Source organism: Amblyomma mixtum, chromosome 6 (genome assembly GCF_055824585.1).
Source record: "Amblyomma mixtum isolate Tamu chromosome 6, ASM5582458v1, whole genome shotgun sequence".
NCBI lineage: Eukaryota > Metazoa > Arthropoda > Arachnida > Ixodida > Ixodidae > Amblyomma > Amblyomma mixtum.
The window spans coordinates 31,694,131-31,715,941 of NC_143017.1; the positions used below are offsets into that span (position 1 = coordinate 31,694,131).

Sequence of the window (21,811 nt, forward strand, 5' to 3'; positions counted from 1 at the left end):
CAACGAGAAATGTTCTGTGAGAAAACCACCTTGCCCCCCCCCCCCCCCCCCCCCCCTTTTTTTTTCTGGGGAAAAACTTGCAAGATTTCGCAAATAAGACCACCTCCCGATCACTTCCTGTAAGAGTTTCCCGTTATGACGATGATGATAAAAACTTTTATTGCACAATAAATCCGCCCCTAGCTGGCAGCAGTAGGGAATTCTGTTTAGTGCTTGTAGTTGACATAAGTATCTCAGTTAAATTGTGCAAGGACTAGTGCGGTACCGTTTCTGCCGGTTTCCAGCACTACATATGCACTCGCCCGCCACATATTCAACTCCCCATCTCATGTTCACACCAGAAACATCTTCACTACCTGCAACTCCCCCCCCCCCAAATGAAAAAGACACGGTTGCCATGGCTCCTTGCATATAACAGAAGCACCGAAGCCTGAACTAGGAATTCTGGACGGCTCCCCAATTCCTGATTGCAAGCTGTTCTGTGCGTTCTTCGCGAAAGAAACGTTGCTTTCCATCTCTTTCTGTCTTATTCTCTGTTGTACTGAGTTTTTGAATGCGATTACAGAGACGACGGCGATTTGTGGCTAGAATCAACTGTAGTTTATTGTCTGATCAACCATAGTTGCGAATCTTGCGAGCTGTTCGAGGATCTTCCACGTGCTGATTATGGGAAGGTTTTTTTTTTTTGTATTTGGGCGGCCAAGAGATTCAGTTTATTTTTCCATTTCGCTTGACGTGCCCGTCAGCCATTTTTATGCATGCATCAACGCATGGAATACACAACACGTAACACTGATCACAACGAGAAAATAAGTGGGCTTTGAAATAAGGCAGTACAGATGAAACAATGCCTGGCTAGCTGTAAGAAAGAACAAAAGCAATACAAATAGCTACAGCGAACAAGGGTAGGGAAATCAAAACTGGATACATTAGACATGTAGACAGTGTGATTGTACACATAATAAAATCAAACAATGAAGGATTCAGAGGAATAGGAGAATTGAATGGAGGTACTCAGCGTATGTAGTCTTGGTAGTGTGGGTCTGACAGATTTGGATTAGCAGCACGAAACTTGTTCGAAAGGCACGGTGAAGGATCCGGTATACCGTGCTTGCGAGAAGTTGTACACGTTTAAATGCACCGAAACTGTAGCGTCGCTACTGCTGTACGAGGGTAGAATAAAACTATGATTGCCTAGTTTATACATATCTGGTGCTGCGTCTCTCATAGCCTTAGTCGCTTTGGGACGTTAAACCCCATAAACCAAACCAAACATATCTGGTGCTGCTTGCCTTTTGCAAGCATCGGTAGATTCTGCTTGTATATACATTGGGATTTATTTTTAAATTTACACTTCGTGAAAACGTTTCTAATACAACACTGTGGTTAAGGAGCTCAGCTACTGAGCCGGAGTACCCGGGTTCGACCCCGACCGCAGCGGCGGCGTTTCGATGCAGGGGGAACGAAAAAGGCGCCCATGTGCCGTGCGATGTCAGTGCACGTTAAAGATCCCCAGGTTTTCGAAATTATTCTGGAGACCTCCACTACGGCACCTCTTCCTTCTTTCTCTCCCACCTTTCGTCCATTCCGTCACGGCGTTTTTGAGGTGTCCACCGAGAAGTGAGACAGTTATCGCGTCTTTTATTTCCCGATAACCAAGCAATACAAGGCGAAAAGTACGGCCTCGACGGAAACGAGTGGGCAAGACAGGATTGCGTGACGATAACCGGAACTGCATAGACCCCCCCCCCCCCCCCCCCCTCGCAAGCACCTGTTCACGAGCAAATCGGTAGACACGTTGACGGACATGTCACCTTCATGTCCCGCGGCGTCGAAGACGCCACGTGTGTCTCAAGCTGACGTCACTTCCTGTCATGGGTAGTCTCCTCGTGACCCCTCGGAGGAGGGGAGCGAACAATATCCGAGCGGCTCTTCGTCAGCCACCGCGGGACGTATTGGCTGACTTTCTTGGAACAATGGCCCTCGCCCTTCAAAAGAAAGAAAGAGAATGACAGAAGACGGGAGGAAAAGAAAACCACGAGTTGTGCCAAAGTCGCGCTAGCTGAGGTTGCGGGGAGTGGAGACATCGGCACGGCGCGTCTTGAAACCGACGGAAAGGTGAGAGGAAACAGGAGGGAGGGGGAACAAGGCTTTTTCTTTGTAGCTTTGCCTTTCTTTTGTACTAATCGTGAGCCGCGTTTCACGTTGGCGCGGTTTTACCCCTTCGGGTCGTTAACGGGATGAGTGACGCAGGTTTCGTCAGAGCTGATTATTTTTCACCCAGCACCATCCGCATCGTATGACGTCGGTTTATGCACACCTTTTGCGATGTAGAGGGGGCCAACGTAAAATTAAAAAAGTAGGCATTATGCAGCTTGACGGGTACATAGCAGCCACTTTAAAGGCAGCGGTGAAGGCGGCAACGCCCCCTCCCCAAACACCCCCTCCCCCCCCCCAACCACACACACTCGCACGTACTTACACACTCACCCGCACGTGCAATAAAGGAAAAAAAAAAAAGCGCCTGCATAAAGAACAAGCCAATACCTATAGCATCGATATTTCACACCAGTTCATATCCTCGCTTACAGTACAATGATTGCACGAGGTGGTAGTACGAGCGAGTTGATTATTAATTTATGATATGAACCAGTTGGTAATATTTTAGCAGCAACAGCGCACTAAACCTGAAGGGTTCTTTGCCGTGGAGTTCAAATGCGATGTTGGCGATTTCCAAGTCTGAACACGTCTTTCCGTGTGTTGCAGTTAGTTTATTTCTTTTTTTTATTTGAGAGGTGTCGCGTTTCATATTTCACCTTGGTTGTTAAGCAGTAAGCGTCATCATCATCATCAGCCTGACTACACCCACTGCAGGGCAAAGGCCTCTCCCTTGTCTCTCCAATTAACCCTGTCCTTTGTCAGTTGCCGCCACTGTATCCCCGCAAACTTCTTAATCTCATCCGCTCACCTAACTTTCTGCCGTCCCCTGCTACGTTTGCTTTCTCTTGGAATCTACTCCGTTACCCTTAAGGACCAGCGGTTATCTTGCCTTCGCATTACATGCCCTGCCCAAGCCCATTTCTTCCTCTTGATTTCAACTAGGATGTCATTAACCCGCGCTTGTTCCCTCACCCACACCGCCCTCTTCCGATCTCTTAACGTTACACCTATCATTTTCCTTTCCATAGCTCGCTGCGTTGTTCTTAACTTAAGCTGAACCCTCTTTGTTAGCCTCCACGTTTCTGCCCCATAGGTGGGTACCGGTAGGATACAGCTGTTGTATACTTTTCTCTTGAGGGATGTTGGTAAGCTACCATTCATGATCTGAGAGAACCTGCCATATGCGCTTCACCCCATTCTTATTCTTCTAGTTATTTCCCTCTCATGATCCGGATCTGCGGTCACTATCTGCCCTAAGTAGATATATTCTCTTGCTACTTCCAGCACCTCGCTACCAATTGCGAACTGCTGTTCCCTTGCTAGGCTGTTGAACATTACTTTGGTTTTCTGCATGTTAATTCTTAGCCCCACCGTTCTGCTCTGCCTGTCTAACTGATTGAACATGCTTTGCAGTTCTTGTCCTGAGTGGCTTAGCAAGGCAATGTCACCAGCGAATCGCAAATTACTCAGGAATTCTCCATTAACTCTTATCCCCAACTGTACCCATTCCAGTCCCTGGAATACCTCCTGTAAGCAGGCAGTGAAGAGCATTGGCGAGATCGTGTCTGCCTGCATGACACCTTTCCGTATTGGAATTTTATTGCTGACTTTATGGAGGACTATAGTAGCTGTGCAATCGTTATAAATATCTTCCAATATTTTCACATAGCACTCTTCTACACCCTGATTCCACAATGCCTGCATGACAGCTGAGGTTTCCACTGAGTCAAATGCTTTCTCGTAATCAATGAAGGCTATATATAGGGGTTGGTTATATTCTGCGCATTTCTCTATAACCTGATTGATAGTGTGAATGTGGTCTATTGTCGAGTATCCTTTACGAAAGCCTGCCTGATCATTTGGTTGACTAAAGTCCATGGTTGTCCTGAGTCTATTAGCGATTACCTTAGTAAATACCTTGTAAGGTAATCGCTAATAGAGTCAGGACAACCTTGGACTTTAGGCAGTAAGCGTACAGCACGCTAATAAATTTGGCTTCTCTAGTTCGTTTTGGTAACGCTCCGCTTACTGATGGAAATCAGGTTGCCCAGCTTTCGACACTCCTGTTTCGATGTAGTTATCAGCAGTAAATCGACGCCCAATCTTCCGTTCGCGCTTGTCAGTTTGTTGTTGTTGTTGTAGCCTATGACAGAATGGCGCATACCCACTCTGGGGGATCGGCCAATTATCGGGAGGTAAAGGTTGGTATTCACCTGTACGTAGTAAAGGCAAAAGGAAAGTTTGTGGAACACTGTGATTTTCTTTTTCCTTGGTTTCCGGGACACGCACAATGATCGTCGGTGGAAGGGGCGGTACGTATGGTTTCAGGGAACGGCACCTCAATACCTGAAGAAGGACGTTGAGCTGAAAATGGCACCGTCGAACTTCACACAATATCTTCGCTTTTATGCTGTCCGCTGCACCCTCCCCCCTCCCCCCTGCCCATTCATTGCTCTTTGAGGTGGTTCCTAATAACAAAAGCACAGCGACACCAATTCCGATAGAGGTAATATTTTGCAGGAGAAGAACAACGCGAGAAGATTACAGCTAACTAGGAGCTGTTCTTAAGAACCTCTGACCGACAACAAGAAGCTATATGTAGTATGTGAATGTGAGTAGGAAATTTGTTTGTTTATTTGCATGCCTATTTATTTAGTGTACTCTCATAGCCATGGGTAGAGAGAAAGAGAAGAAGTTACAAGCATAAAAGGATACCCCGCCGTGGGTATGTGCCATTAAGCCTGAGGACATCATCATTATCATCATCAGTCCGATGGAATACGTTAAACATAGTACAACAGCTTCTCGGTACATTGTGCTAGGTAATATAGGTTACAGTAAACAGCTTCTCAAAATGTGGCACCGCTCAAGGGAGGTGTGAGGGAGGAATAAGCAAATTTAAGAGAAGAATTCCTTCGGAACATAGCCTGTTTTCAAAATCGTAACAGTGATCTATGCACGATCAGGTATACGTATCGTAGCTGCCGGATGAATTCGTAGCTCGATGATGGACATCCTTATATTTCATAGCAAAGGCCCAAAGGAAAAATACTAATTATACGCCGCCGCGGTGGCTCAGTGGCTATGGTGCTCGGCTGCTGACCCAAAAGACGCGGGTTCGATGCCGGCCGCGGCGGCTAGAATTTCTTTGGAGGAGAAATTCTAGAGGCCCGTGTACTGTGCGATGTCAGTGCACGTTAAAGAACCCCAGGTGGTCGAAATTTCCGGAGCCCTCCACTACGGCGTCTCTCATAGCCTTAGTCGCTTTGGGACGTTAAACCCCACAAAACCAAACTAGTTATTGGCGCTTCTTTCTTTTCGACCTCATAGAAAATCCATAGAACGATCGGCTGTTAGATGAAAGATAAAAGCCTGGACGCCAATCTATTCAAGGCAGCACATGAATAATGCGTGCTACGAAATGTTCTATTATTTCTATTGCCAGACGTCTAGAAAGTGCGAGCAGCTTTGTTTTGTGTATAGGCACTGTTTATGTATCATTTAATTATGGTCCTTTGTTCTGGGGGAAAAAAAAACTTATTTTTACCATGTTTTTGCATCGCCAGCAGATTTTATACGCATTGGGTTAAACATCAGTTCTAGCCGAGATGTTGAACTCCCGGAAATGTAGCTTTATAACGCAAACTGCTGAAATTGGTGAATGAAGGATAGCAGATGTCTCATATATGACAGAGAGGTCCCTGCGACTAATTGTTGGAGGGCACAACCGTTTTTAAAACATTGTCATCTACGGGGGTTCACTTTAGAATGAGTTCGTGCCGTACGTGTTCGAAGCAAACCTCCAGAACACAGGTACTGTCCTGACGTCTGGTTTGAATCGTTTGGTCAAACCTTACACCAGAGCGCAGTAAAACAAAGCTTCGCCAGTTGCAGCTGATTTATGATTGTTCGTGACAGTGCATCTTCATTCTGGTCTTTTCTCAAATTTCGTCCCTTACGTATATCGTCGTCAAGCTACCCCATTTCAAAGCCGCCTGTACTCTGTAACGCAGTGTCGCATTCGAAATGGTAGCTGTGAGGTCGCGAGAAATGTTTACGCAGCGATCGTGCAGAAGAGAGCGGACTTTGCATGGACATGAAGATAATGCGGAGGTGAACGGTAATACACTGGTCACAATAATTGCAAAAAATAAAAGAAACGAATAGAAAAGTTGCTTCGCAAAGATTGCCTTTGGGGAACCTGCAATTTTAATTTGTCTGCGAAAATAAGCAGCTACGAAAAACCATTTTCTGTCCCGCAACAAAATGAGCGGACAAGTTTGATTGTTCCAGTTGTTAAGGACAGTCCTGAAGAACACGAGTCAAGGCGCGATTATTAGATGCTTCATATACGTATTGTTTGGAACCCCCAAGATCGCCCCTACCCTGTATTAAAAAAAAAAAAGGTAAACAAAACCGAAAAACGAAGAGTCGCGAACCTAAAACACTAACAGAACTATGATTAGCCGTTGCCCGCAATGTAGGAAATTATCCGTGTGGGATGCACGCGTCATTGGTGTGCGAAACGACTGCCGTCTCCCGATTCGGTTCATTTCCCCTTCACTGATTCACATAACAGTAGCGGCGCCGTACACGAGCACAGCGCTAATCTTTGTGCAAAGTAATAAAAGATACTAAAACGAAAAGCGCGTTTTTGGCTGCTCGCTCAATCGAAACACCAGGGGGGAGGCTGTTCCTCGCGTCAGCTCAAGTGACACTCTCGCTGCAGCTGAGATCGTTTACACTGAGAAAAAGAAAAAAAGTCTTGAAAGAACAAGAAAACGCCCGCATACTTAGAGAAGGATGCTGTTTGCAGCTTTTATATCATACATGCCAGCAGCGCGGCGCGTCAGCGATGGAAAATCGAATGCACAGTCCTCCGCAAGTCACCTGTTTTTCTCCCTTCCTCCTCCTCCCCTCCCTCCCCTAGTCCAATCCTCCTCACAGGGCGGTGTTCGTTCGTCCGTGGCTAACACTAGACGCGCCCAGAACAGCTGGCAGGCAGTCATTGCTCCCTAATGCTAACAGCTGTCGGCGCTTGTTCAGGTGCATCCAAAGGAATGCGTTTTGTTTTTATCCCGAGGTTTATTAAAACGCGCTTTCGCGCGCAGTGCCAGCATTCGCGAGAGTGGCTTTTTCGGATCTATACTCTCGAAGAGGCCTTCTTCGTCCGGAAGATTCTGGGATTCTTGTGTCTGGCAGTAGCGCTTGCAATCTACTGTACGCGCCACCCTTGCGTAGAGCGCTCAAGAAATGCGCGCCGGACAACAAAACCTGAAATTATACAGTATAGCCCATGCCGCGGGTAAAGTTATCGTGGTCGCAGCGTGGGCGGGCCTATGTGGCTCAACTTCATGCCAATAGTTTTGTCTACAACCTACCATATGCAGCAAGGTGCCGCCTTGTTTGCGAGGCAATGCACCGCTCGAGCACTCTACGAAAGAGTGAAGCTGGTCGTACGTGTAGAGGTAGGCCCATGCGCCATAGTGCAGGAGGCTTTTCTGAGAAATACACGGTCCAGTAAATTAATGCCAGGAACACATTCAGATTGAGCTTTTAAGGTTCTAGAGCATGAAGAGAGGGGAAATGCCTTGCCGGTCATCTCGATGTCAGTGTCACTGAACATTAATACTTCTGAAAGCGAGGCAGTACATTTTGCTTTTAGCCGCCGCGGTGGCTCAGTGGTTATGACGTTCGGCTGCTGACTCGAAAGACGCGAGTTTGATCCCGGCCGCCGCGGTTGAATTTCGATAGCGGCGAAATTCTAGAAGCCCGTGTACTTTGCGATGTGAGTGCAGGCTAAAGAACCCCAGGTGGTCGAAATTTTTGGAGCCCTTCACTGAGCCATTTCCGGAGCCCTCCACTACGGCGTCTCTCATAGCCTGAGTCGCTTTGGGACGTTAAACCCCATAAACCAAACCAAATCACTTTTTGCTTTTAATTTTCCCCACGTTTACATCGTTTTTCGGCCGCGTGGATCGCTGCTGTCGTGCTGTCCGTACTGTTCTCAGTAAACGTTAGGTTTGCCGTTCGTGACACCGTCACGTGACACTACACTCTAAAGAGAAGGGAGTAAAAAAGGAGTAAGCTGTCCTCTAGCGCACTGCTTTTTATAAAAGGGAATACGCTAGAGGACAGCTTACTTATGTTAACTCCCATATAGGTGTACGAAGGCGCTACGAAAAGTTGCCGCCAGCACTGGGAGGTGCCACAAACAGGACATCATCGCAAGTGCTAGACGCCGCCGCGAAACGAAACACACCGCTTCCGCTAGCACATTTGAACACAAACAGTGCGCGTCTGCTTCCTGCCTTCGCGTGAGGCTTCAATGGCGCTTTCCGTTTATAGTCAGCTATGACTCGCCGCCCACTCGTGGAGGTTGGTGTCCAGCGGCTAAAACCGCTTTGCGAAAGCGACTGGAGCGTAGTATTAAACGTGTGATCGCGTTTCTCGTCGGCGTTTCTCGTGGCCAGTGTCACATCAGGATGACATACGTTTAATTTTTCATTTTCATTTTCATTTATTCATTTTTAGGCAATACAAGTATTGCCCACGAGGCAAGACAAAAGGAGACTATTGGTCTCCTGACTAGGTCTTGGCCTCGCCGGGCACAGCAGAGGCAGTAGTATATAACATATCACCTTAAGCATACATCCTAATCACGATCGGATCAAATGATTATATACTCCTACATGCAATATACATATGCACAGGCTGCGAGACATAAATGGCACTTTGCTTAATAGCTACACGAAGAAACATTGGAATATTTAACAATAAAAAAAACAAGAACATCAATGACGCAATAGGGCGCGTGTTCTTTGCCTAAACTGATATACAGATGTAACATTTATTGCAGTAGCGATTATATCAGGATAGGAATTACAGAAGTTGGTAATTTGATGTTCGATAGTTTGTGTACCATAATTTGTTCTTGACCTTTCTGTCAGCAAGGTAGTACGGCGCAATGAATAACCGGTATCTCTATAAAGGTACATATTAAAAAACGCCGCAGAAATCAAAGATCATCCAGGCATAAGATCGCCGCTGACTGGGCCCGACACGTCATGGAACTTCATGAAGCTACGCGTCTGAAATCCCTTGGTCAAGTAAAATTATTTCGTTCTCTTTCTGCACCCACCGATCGCACCCTCGATTAACCTCCTCTCCCCACCTCCACTTTGAAGATGCGCAAACCACCTTTGCCCACTTTTTCCCTGCTGAGAAATTATAGGGTAGTGTACTAAGGATAGCATATGTGAGTCAAAAGAGGATCCACATTCCAACCGCCACCCTCGACTCGCGTCCACCCTTCTGAACCGCTACCCTCCACTTCCCACGAGCGCCGCCGCGGTGGCTCAGCGGTTATGGTGCTCGGCTGCTGACCCGAAAGACGCGGGTTCGATCCCGGCCGCGGCGGTTGAATTTCTTTGGAGGAGAAATTCTAGAGGCCCGTGTACTGTGCGATGTCAGTGCACGTGAAAGAACCCCAGGTGGTCGAAATTTCCGGAGCCTTCCACTACGGCGTCTCTCATAGCCTTAGTCGCTTTGGGACGTTAAACCCCATAAACCAAACCAAACTTCCCACGAGCAAAATTCTGTCTCGTGTGTTAGGCCTTGACTTAGAGTAAGTGCATTTATTATAGTAAAGCATTTATGAAAGGGAGCTTTCTCGCATCAGGTTTGATGACCGTCCTGGCAACTTTCTTTTTTTAATTTTCAGCTGGCTAGCTGTTTCCAGGGCTAAGATGTCGTCTTTCTTTACAGAACTGAAGAATGAATATTCTTGAGAGCAACTCAAGTCAGAACTGGAGCCTGTATCAAATGGCAGTTCTTACCTTCAGATCTCGCCTGAAAGCGTACGAGAGCGGCACTGATAAAAAAATTAATGCAGAATAAATGCAGCATAAGAGAAAATGCCGTGGTGAAATTTTGTGGGAATACGTGTGCGTTCGCCACTTTTCGTCCACACACTCGTTATTCCTGGTCCGGTTGTTTTCAGCAGAAATCTCTGAGGTTTGCAACATCTGTTACCATGGACAGCTAGTGACAGGAGGAGCAGTATTTTTTTTTTTTTTGTTAGAATCATTACGCACTGCCAGTTACCTCAATTCGTCTGTTTTCCATGAGCATGAAAACTGCTGATTTTTACTTCAGGCCTATTTTTGCGCTGACGACGACGGTAGATCATTGTGGAACGGTGACAGACACCGCACTGTCACATTGTGTCAACGCTTAACACTGCTGCAACATCGTGGGCCTTATCAAAGTAAACAATAAACACTCGTCGAAGTAAAGCTTATTGAAAAGGAACTGTCCGTGGCCACTGGAAATACGCGAGAATGCGGTAAATCGAGCGCCAACGGCAAAGTTACGTGCGAACTTGTTCTCCACGTTCACCGTGCGAAGGTGCGCTGCTCGCTCTCACAGAGCATACGCCTAATCCGTACGTAATCGGGAAAAAAGTCTCCCCGCAACTGACGGGCTTTACCTGGAATGAAACAGCTGGGGACATGTCTTGTTTCGCTGATAACTCTTTTCGCAAAACAATGAAATCGAAGACGGAAACGGAAGAAAATCTGTATGTAACATCCTAACAGGCTCTTGACAGGGACGGTGACAGTACAATAACACGGCAGCCCTAAAAACAGCTGTCTGATAAGAAGTGTCCATAATCGTTACCTATTTCGTCATCACTCTCTCCATGACCGAGAAAAACAAAGCGCTATCTGGAAGCCTCGAGCAAGCTTAATTGCGAAATGCTTGGATGCGTACAACGACGTACGAACATTGCATACGGTATGCGTTAACTCGGCGACGACGCAAGAATGTGTAGTGTGATCGTTCACAATACGGATTTGAATGCACTTTTCACGTCTTCGTTCACAGGCTAGCGATAGTGGCTGATGGCGAAGCTTTGGCGAATTCGTTCGCCGCAGTTTACCGCAGGCGGTACCAAGGTTTATGTGCTTTAGAATAACGGCATATTGGGCGATTTGGTAATCTATAATCTGCTGTCCATTCCTGCTGTCCAGCGCTTTTGAACAATAAGTTCGTTATGTGCTTTCTTTACACAGTGTCGACTGGCCGCCGCAGTGGCTCAATGGTTATGGTGCTCGGCTGCTGACCCGAAAGACGCGGGTTCCATCCCGGCCGCGGCGGTTGAATTTCTTCGGAGGAGAAATTTTAGAGGCCCGTGTACTGTGCGATGTCAGTGCACGTTAAAGAACCCCAGGCGGTCGAAATTTCCGGAGCCCTCCGCTACGGCGTCTCTCATAGACTTAGTCGCTTTGGGACTTAAAATCCCGTAAACCAAACCAGTGTCTACTCTTACAATTTAAGAAACTCAACTGCACGTTCAGCGAGCTCTCTGTGCTATTATTTCGTCCTTATCATTGCGCTGTTTTGTTCCCTATTATTATGGAGCTTATTCTTCATATCACTTTTTTTTTTTACCTAAAAGACCCCCTTCAGAATGTATTACTCAGTGTGTGGGTTAGCACATTGATCAGTAATAAGGGAGTTATTCACGTCACATTTAAACTATTGCTCGCTTGTTTGGGGAAAACAAACGATTAGTAGCATTAACGCAATTTTCCTTCTACAGAAAAAAACTCTTCGTAATATTGCTAATGTATCGTACTACCATCCGACAGAAGAATTGTTTGTGAGGTATAAAATAATAAAAGCAAAACATTATCTAGAATTTCGCTTACTGCACACTTTCTTTTACGCAAATAATGCCCTTCAAACGTTTTTAAAGAACACCGCAAGTTTACGTAAACAAAAAAGCGATGGTCGTACTCGCAGTTGTGAGAGATGGTTTGTACCACACCGCCGTGCCGATTATCTCTGTCAGTCCCTGCAGTACTTGCTCCCATTTCTTCTGAACGATTATGAAAAGAAGGATGTATATTTCGAGACCTACAGTAAAAAACAACTGCTACAGTATTTTGTAACCCACTAAACAACCTGTGTACAATAATCATGCTAACTTTGTATTGTATGCCAATTTCGCTATGTTTTCTGATGTTCAGGAAGAATTGAGGCCGAACGCCGATCACCTGAAATTCTCATTAACAACGATTGTTTTGTTAATAATTGTACTGTATAGTTGTTCTAATGATTGTAGGAAGATGTGTACTTACACTGTAATTTAGTTTGTAACCACTGCTGCCTTGTATGGGCCCCCAGGCACCTTTCAAGCTGTCGTAGAACAGCTTTTACGCCTGGGGGCCTTCAACCTCGAGTTGAAAATAAAATGAATTGAATTGAGTTTATTACTCACTGACATCCACCCGAGCGCTGCCATACGGCTACAAAGGAAAGCTTAACAGCTTTCTCAGAAACTTCGTAGTTAAAGAAAAATTCGTCCTGGTCCAGGGTTCGAACCCAGGACCAGTGCCTTGGGGGATTCCCCTAAACATATGACCAACATTGATCAGTAAAGCTAAGGGGCGATCAATTGGATGAATGTGGATGGAAACGCGATAGCATTTTTAATTATCGTGCCAGTGTATTCCAACCATGTTTTTATTCCCCTTCCATTCTTCTCTTGATTTTATTACGGTTATGAGTGTATTCTCATTCTGATTGTTTCTTTAAGCTTTTGCTGCTTGTGCCTTAGTCATTTTCATATGAGGTGAGTCATTCGCAGTCCGGCATCTCTCTCCCCTTTCCCTACGAGTAGAGAGGGGAGAGAGGAGGACGGTTGGCAGGTGTGTGCAGGTGCAGTTATGGCCACCTGCATCGAGGGGAAGAGAGGCGGGGGGGGGGGGGGCGGCAGAGGAGGATGGTCGACTGTTACGGTGACAATGACTTTGCAGTGACTTGGGTTTTCTCTTTTTTTTATTACTATTATTTATTCCGCGGACTGCACGCTGTGCTTTGGCTATCTGCCTGCGTCTAACTTTTATTGTTACGAGACATTTGTTTTCATTTCTTTTGAGTTTTTTGTTAATGCTCTGTTTTTCGCTTAACTTTTTTTTTCTTCTTTGGAACATTTAGTTATTTTTTCATTTATTTTGAATTGGCGTTAAGCCTGGCAAAGCACTGCTGGTCCAGGCATCCTCTCTCTTTCTTTTATGGTTTTTTTACCTCTTTTTTGAGAGGACCAATAAAAGGGTAAAAGGGTAAAAGGTGTCTGCTGTGTCCGCGCCTGTCAGGTGTGACGATCGCCGGGTTTTGGCTGCAACAGCGAGGCTTCTATGCTGCCTGATAATAATGCAAGACATTGCCTTGGCGTGTAGATGGGCATATCATGGCGCCGATGTCGGTGGGTAGGGTATTCCAGTTGTCAACCGTTAGGGGGAAAGAAAAGAACCTTAAAAAGCCAGTAGATAGTGTTCGCCTTGTTCGTCATCAAGCACGCAAAGCGGGTTCCGAGCTGCTCTCAACGTTTCATAAATGTGGCAAAAACGAAGCAACAAATAGTTATACGGAATTCGCGTCGAAAACGCAGGAAGGCAGAGAGCACAGGGAACGGGAATAAGCAAGCAGGAAAGTTTGGTTTGGTTTATTGGGGTTTAACGTCCCAAAGCGACTCAAGCTATGAGGGACGCCGTAGTGGAGGGCTCCGGAAATTTCGACCACCTGGGGTTCTTTAACGTGCACTGACATCGCACAGTACACGGGCCTCTAGAATGTCGCCTTCATCGAAATGCGGCCGCAGCGGCCGGGTTCGAACCCGCGTCTTTCGGGTCAGCAGCCGAGCACCATAACCAACTAAGCCACCCGAAGAAAGGTGACGAAGTAGTTGCCCGCACTGGCTGTTCTGAACGGGAGGAGCCAGGATGGGAGCCCGAAACTACAGATGTGTCCAGCCTCGAAGCACCCTTTCCTAATCTCTTGGACAACGACCTCGTTCTTTTGGAGCGAATGGACCACTTCACGACCAAAGCTGCAAAACCTCATTCATCGCTGAAGCCTAGGCCTCGACCTTGTATAAATTAACAAATAGAAGAAATAAAGTAAATATTGCCGCGACTGGGATTCGTCCCCGCGGCGGCGGGAACCGATCAGCTTTGCTGGCCGCTGCATGCGAGCACTGGGCTATCGCTGCAGTCTAATACACCTCGTGTTAAACTGCAACCCACTCTCGCAGTACATCGCCATCGCGTGTGTGTGTGTGTGCGTGCGTGCGTGCGTGTGTGTGTTTTGTGTGCGTATGTGCGTGCGTGCGTGCGCGTGTGTGTGCGTGCGTGCGTGTGCGTGCGTGCGTGTGTGTGTGTGTGCGTGCGTGTGCGCGTGTGCGTGTGTGACTGCTTGCGTTATTCGAATTCATCAGAATAAAAGTGCGAAAGTAATCATCGACGTTGAATCTCACTACTGTCGCGGCTTTCTCGCATCATATTTCACGATCGTCCTATCGCTTTTTACTTTGCGCTGTGATTATTCAGCGGCTAAACAAAAAAGAAAGTGGCAGAGACACTTAAGACTGCTTACGTGTCCGAAAGCGTAAGCACGCTCGCGCACTTTGTGAACGTAGTCGCCGCGTGATGCGGCCGGATGAAACACGATGCCAACCAGGCGGCGATTTGACGTCTGCGTGGTTCTACGTAGCCGCCGCCGCTACGCCGCGCACTGCACCCCTCCTGATCTGCGGACTAACTTTGTGAAGGCAGTCGCCGCCGTAACTGCGGACGCGCTTCACATTACGGGTATGCTATTATAGCTAATGGGTTAATGCCCATATATGTAGAATTGGTCTTTCTCTGCTTGCCATTCATGGTTGGCAGTCCTCATACCACACCTGGCGCAGAGGTGCAGCGGTTAAGTGATTCAGCACTGCCCTGCGATGGAAGGTGCTGCCAACGATGGGCCTTGTGTGCGAACCAGGTTGTCCCAAGGAACCTCGCCCTATCAATCATTAATTTAACCGCCACCTGCTAGGTTCCTTGAGGACGCTATTTATTTTTTATGGGTACCGTCGGACACACACGCACACAGACACACACACACACACACACACACACACACACACACACACACACACACACACACACACACACACACACACACACACACACACACACACACACACACACACACACACACACACACACACACACACACACGCGCACACACGCACACACACACACACACGCAGAGATAGACGGGTTTTCAATCAATGCGGCTTTATTTTGCCAAAAAAATCAGATTTTGAGATTTTGTGATTACATGATAAAGAGTTTCTTTATCTTTCGGAAAATATATTACTCTTAGGTATTCGTGATTTTAATGACAAATTTCTTCTCCTTTTTCTTCGCCACGTCGACCTGAAAAGGGGGTGCACCTCGACGTGGTCTCTTCGTTTCAGATATTTGCAATGAAGTTTTTGACCAGAAACTCAGGCTTTGGTATCGCGTTAGAGTTTGGCCTTGTTCGTAGTACATTTCTCATCCACTACGGCTCCTCCTGTAGCTGTTCTGTCAAGAGAAGTTTTGATGAATAAAACGGGTTTCACAGATTTTACTAGCGTTTTTCTCAAAACAGCATTTTAGGATGTTCGTGTACCTTTCTCTGTGGAACTATGATGCATAAGCAAGCAAAATTTTTCACGGATGTTAATTAATGGCATTTACATAACTTGAACTAGAATCAATAGCCGAGGGTCATTTGTATTTTTTGGACTAAAAGAAACATTCATTTTGTTGGAAGCGAATAAATTTAGTGCCACTTCTGTAGTAGAGCTTCGGGTGCTACTCTCGTACAAAATCTAAACACTCTGCGGATAGTACATATTAAGAAAAAGGTACATCAGTAGAAAAATAAAGCACAAAAATAAAAATGACTAAACGACAATTAAAACTTATTTTGACCTCTAATGCAAGCTGCGTCTATATTTAAGACTCCTTGCAGAATTTTACAGCCATAGATTTTATTACAACTGCTGTACAGCAAAGTTTTGAAACTCATTTTCAAAGGCTCACCCCACCTTAAAAAATTCCTAAGGTGAAGCTAAATACAGTTGTCACCAAATTCTTAATGTGATCGAAGCGTATTGTAGTGACGTCATATGCGTAGGCGTCGCTGATTTGGATCATCGCGATATAGGAAACCTATCGCCACAGCGAACGAGCCTAGCCAGGGAAGGCATAGAGTCGGGTATTGCAGGTAAGGAAACTTGTTGGTGTAAGGTGTCGCAGCTGGCGATGGATATCACTGGTAGGGGCTTTTATACCGCAGTGTACACAGTAGGAACTGATGGTGATCATCATCATGGTGATGCTGCTGCTGATGATGATGATGGGGAACGTTTGTGTACAACTTGCGAGACACCGGACTATGGCACTAGCCCGCAGCCATGAGACACGACGAGTAGAAGGTAGATGTCATGCGCCAAGTGCCTTGCCACAAGTTCATGACACCGTGCATCTCCACAACAGAAAAAGAAAATTGGCTCTGGCTTAGCTCAGCTACGCCTAGATATACAAGCGAAAGCTTTATTACGAGTATGCCGTGGTTATGCTTGATTAACTGCTCTTTAGACAGAGACTAAAATTGTCAGCATTTATTGCACCTTTCTTGGCTTAATTGCTGCAAACACAGACCCATTGTCAGAGAAGTAGTTTGCTGCCGTTTCCACACTGGGCACAGAGTATCCTGACGCCTGGCACGTTTCCGCTCCGCTCTGTTCGCTAAATCCTTCGCATGGTTTCGGCCCGCCGCCTGCGAGAAGGCGACGGCTCCAACCGACTCGATTCGTCCATAGCGAGAAACTGGCAGGCGCGCCTTCGTCTTTTCAAGCGAGTGGAGTCATGTGACTAGTCACGTGACCACAGCTGGCAAGAGTGAGTGAGTGAGCGAGTGAGTGAGTGAGTGAGTGAGTGAGTGAGTGAATAACCTTTATTGTCCAACAGAATGAGACTACCTCATCCAGACCTCCCCTGTCCTATACCCTCAGTTGAGGGAGGAGGATCAGGAGAGATCCAGCCGCATGGGGTAGTCGCGTCAGATGCTGCCCAGGATCTCTTGTATCCCGGCGGCCTCTTCAGCCAGTCGGACGGCGGTGAGCTGGAGCTCAGGGTCCGAGCTCCGGAGCAAGGTCTCCCAGGCGTCTCTACTACTAATGTTGTTTGCCCTGCCTGGGGATTGGCTACACTCCCATATTATGTGGTCGAGGGACCCTCTCGCTCCGCACTTCTTGCATTTATCGTCCTCTATTTCTGGGATGATATGCTTGAATAGAATTGGGTGTGGGTAGACATCTGTTTGCAGACGCCTCCACGCCATCGCCTGTTGATTGTTGAGTAGTATGCTAGGCGGGGGAAAGTACCTTCGATGTTATCTGTAATATTGTGTAACTTCCTGACAGTAGATTAGTCGCCCTTCTCTCCCATGATCTGCGAGCGGTGGCCCGTCTTGTGCAGCTCTGTGGTAGAGATCTCGAGCCACGTTGCCACGGACAGATTCGTGCGCGGGGGTCCAGATTATCCTGATTGTTCTATTCAATGTCGCTTGTCTTAAAATTTTGGCAGTGAGGGGAGAGACTCTGGACAGTCGGCCTAGCGGCGGGTGAGCGGCTGCGGCGAACCACGTGGTTAGTCACGTGACAGATACACCCCCACCGCCCCTCTGCTTGAAGGTAAAATGTGGCTTCCTGGTGACCTTGGCATCTGCTAGGCCAATAAAGCTTTCGCTTTAAATGTGGTAAGGCGTGGCGAAACCGAGTAAACATTCGGAAGCGTGTGTTCATTCTTCGCCTCTTCTTCCTGGCATCTGGATAGGCACGCAACCGCGTTTCTCGCTCTTCATGTTTACATTCTCTCCTCCACTCGGCGGCAGCTGGCGCGACGCCCTCCTACCGTTAGCTACAGCTGGCGCGACGCTCCTCCGAACTAACCCGAGCTTACCCGAGTCACTCCGAGGCTTCACACAAGACTCTTGGTTGGGTTTGACCCCGTTAAATGACGCTTTCGCAATATAAAGCACTCTACACACGCCGAAGTTCTTCCTCCTGATGGACACATCGAGCAACCATCGTGTCCGGAATTCTGAAGCAGAAACCCGTACCCTGAATCTTGCAACAGAAAATTCTTCAATTATACCTACCTCAACTAACCATGCAGCCATGAAGCCAATTACCGCTTGGCGTCTTCTCGTCGCTGCCCGCCAGTAACTGTCTTAAACACCGTGAGCGACACCTAAACCAGATTCAGAGCTTTCTTGTCGCTGTCTGTGTCAACATGCCAATTGTGTAGGGCAATTGACATTCACGTATCACGGCGTGAATTAAGGTTTTAGATAAGACTTCTTTCTGTACGCATCGCCGACCGCCAAAAGTGCTCTTTCAGTTGAACAGTCGTGTACACTTATAACCACCACATTTATAACGAACACTCGTTTATTTCGAACAAGGTCGGAGCAACCGTCAAAATATGTATTAGGGCTATGGAACTGCGCCCAAAATAAAACGAACAACCGTGGCAGCGCCACTCGGTTATAACGAACTAGCAGGCGCCGTAAACTCGGCCCCACTGTCAAAAAACGCGTTTCCCGTCAGCGATCCCTCCAAATAAAGTGCCGACCCCCAAAAACAACACAAAACGCGGCACTGAAGTTGCATTTAACCGCCCACCAAGCGCTCCCGAACAGGCTAAAAGGTCAATTGGTGCGTGCGCATCTGTTGGTTGGGTAAAGCGTCTTAACTGGAAGCGTAAACCTAGCAAACGTCACACAGGGGCAGCGTCGAAGGGGAAACTATTGCATACAGCCAGTGGTCAACCAAATACAGCGATATGAGACGTTTGAATGTCAGTCGAGGAAGGCACTCCTGGCTTACCCGGTCACGTGGCGTACAGTCTTTGTCAAAAGTTTAAAGCCCAGGGGGTTCACTTCTAAGCTTTATGTTGGGACTCCAGGAGCATTCGTGGAATTCCTACCTATTGCAGGAGGCAGTACCAGAAATCTTCTCACGTTCAGGAAATTTGGAGCGCTAGAGATTCATTAAGAACGACAAAGTGTGGCTCAAAAGAAAACCCCGTGGGCTCCAAACTTTTGACAAAGGCTGTACGTCGCCTGTGCAATTCAAACTCCGCCTTCCGCGCTGCCGACGCATACAGGCAACTCACAGACGGGAGATGCACGTTCGTCACGGTGGCTTCATCTATACATCCTTACAACTTTGTAGAGGAAAGAAGATGAGGATGCTGACCTAGTGCATTCAACCTACGTCACTAGGTTACTTTCAACTGCCATGAACGCTTCAGTCGCTCTCGTGCGCAGCAAGGGTCTCGGCCAACAGCACGTGACCGCGCGGTTGAGAGCTTATGGAGAGGGGCTTGATGTCATGAAGACACAGCATTGCTCAGTTGCACTTTTAGTGAAATAGACGGCACTTTTGTACGAGTGTGTTTTCTGGCCGTACTAGGGCAAGTCCACTTACTACGAACTTCGGATACAACGAGTGCTATGCGCGTGACTGTCGGGTTTGTTTTAAGAGGGCTCGACGTATTCGTGCAAAATGTGTACTTGCTTTTGTTAATAAAGTATTGCGTCGAGCTTACTATCAATGTCTCGTATAAATATTATCATAGCACTATCGATTTCCTGCTCGCTCTATCGAGTAACACCATCTTTCTCTAGGTGCAAATAGTGTCTGCGCGAGGATGCATAACACATGACTTCATATCAATGTCCAAAAATACAGAGGTGTGCTGCCTGATCAGTGCCACGAAGTGGACTTTTAGCCATCAGGAGCAATATAGAAAAGTTTTTGAAAATAACGAGTTTCCATTGCCTAAAAAATGCGCATTCAAGCAGTTTACCTAGGGACATCACACGCGCTCGACCTGTACATATGTTATTGTGTAAATTGAATACTTGTATATATAATACCTCCCCCCCCCCCCTCTTTTCTGGCTGTCCCCTCACCTCTTTCATTTCATTTCTCCAGTCTGCCTGCTATCCCTCCATTCCCGCTGCCCCAGCTGAGGTGCTTCCAGTAGTGAAGGCAAGCGTCTAGGCTAGCAAAAATGTTTTCATTCCTCTTAATTATTATTTTTCTATACCACTGCTGCTACTACTACTACCCGCCGCGGTGGCTCAGTGGTAAGGCGCTCGTCTACCGAGCCGGAGTACCCGGTTTCGAACCCGACCGCGGCGGCCGCGTTTCGATGGAGGCGAAACGCAAGGGGCGCCCGTGTGTTGTGCGATGTCAGTGCACGTTAAAGATCCCCAGGTGGTCGAAATTTTTCCGGAGACCTCCACTACGGCACCTCTTTATTCTCTTTCTTTTTTCACTCCTACCTTCCTCCCTTCCCTTACGGCGCGGTTCAGGTGTCCGCCGAGATATGTGAGACAGATACTGCGCCATTTCCTTTCCTCAAAAACCAATTTACCAATTTTACTAGTACTACTACTCTAGCTAGCATTTCTAATATGGATCCCTACAATAATTACACTTTTGCCGCCGCGGTGGCTCAGTGGGTATGGTGCTCGGCTGCTGGCCCGAAAGACGCGGGTTCGATCCCGGCCGCGGCGGTTGAATTTCTTTGGAGGAGAAATTCGAGGCCCGTGTACTGTGCGATGTCAGTGCACGTTAAAGAAACCCAGGTGGTCGAAATTTCCGGAGCCCTCCACTACGGCGTCTCTCATAGCCTTAGTCGCTTTGGGACGTTAAACCCGATAAACCAAACCAAACCAAACCAAACCAATAATTATACTTTCATGCGAACACGCAAGCAGCCTAAGTAGACTGGTAGAGGAATTTCAAGTGGAGGCGCGAACGGAAATACCGATCGGCTACTCCTCGAGCGATTACGTTCTTTGCAATATTGCCTTTGTTCCACAAGAAATGTCTTGATAACGCAGTAACACTCCTCAAAACGTCCTGCCATCCGCGGCGGTTACATTCGCCTTTGACTTTTGAGCTGAGATTCTGTGTAGCGAAATGGATGGAAGTACAATGCACTACCAAAGAATCATTATTTCGATAAGAACATGTTGCTACACACGAGCTGGCAATAGGCTGAGGCACCGAAAGACTTCGAATGCAGCTGCATCTCTTATGCGCCGATTTCTTAATATCGAGGCTTTTACTGCGACAGGACTGACGTCAGATGTGACCCGAGTGCTGCGGCCGTTTGTTTCTCTACTGCCGCTCTTATGTGCATATCTTTGGTTTCTTGTGCAACAAGCCATCGAAAGGACGAGATCGGTGACGAAGGCAGAAAATTGGACGCCTCACGCCTGAATAATACCCGTGCCACACGGACAGATTTAATGCCATTAAGTGCCTACTGCCTTAAGTTTTAATGGCATTCCTGCGGTGCCACACGCATAAATTTAATGGCATTAGCCTTACTGCCATTCGCGACCTACTGAGTTCGCCACAACTCATTCGCCCGTGCAATGCATACTCTCGTTCCCATTCCACACGCAGAAAAGCATGCAGCTTTGTTAACAACAACTTCCTAACCAGTAGGAAATAGTTAATTCTTAACTTTCAGTCAGATGAGGCATCGCATTTTCGATGCGAAGAGCGCCATTTTAACCAGCCTTATTGACAGGTACTCTCGACTTGGGTGCTGACATGCGATTTTACGGCTACTTTTTCGACTTGTAAAGCAGGAACAGCCATATTTTCTGGAAAATCGTTTTTATATTAGATTTGAACAACATTACCCATATATTGTGCTCATTAACAATG

The 21,811-nt window shown here is 47.0% G+C and overlaps 1 long non-coding RNA gene across 1 annotated transcript in view; it reads left to right on the plus strand.

Annotated features, from left to right (window-relative positions):
* Positions 1–1,786: 1,786 nt before the first annotated feature.
* Positions 1,787–21,811, plus strand: part of LOC149338727 (uncharacterized) — a 197,780-nt gene continuing 177,755 nt past the window's right edge. The window contains exons 1-2 of the long non-coding RNA XR_016283751.1: positions 1,787–2,118; positions 4,681–4,771. This is a non-coding gene — a long non-coding RNA (uncharacterized LOC149338727). The remainder of the gene's footprint in view (positions 2,119–4,680; positions 4,772–21,811) is intronic.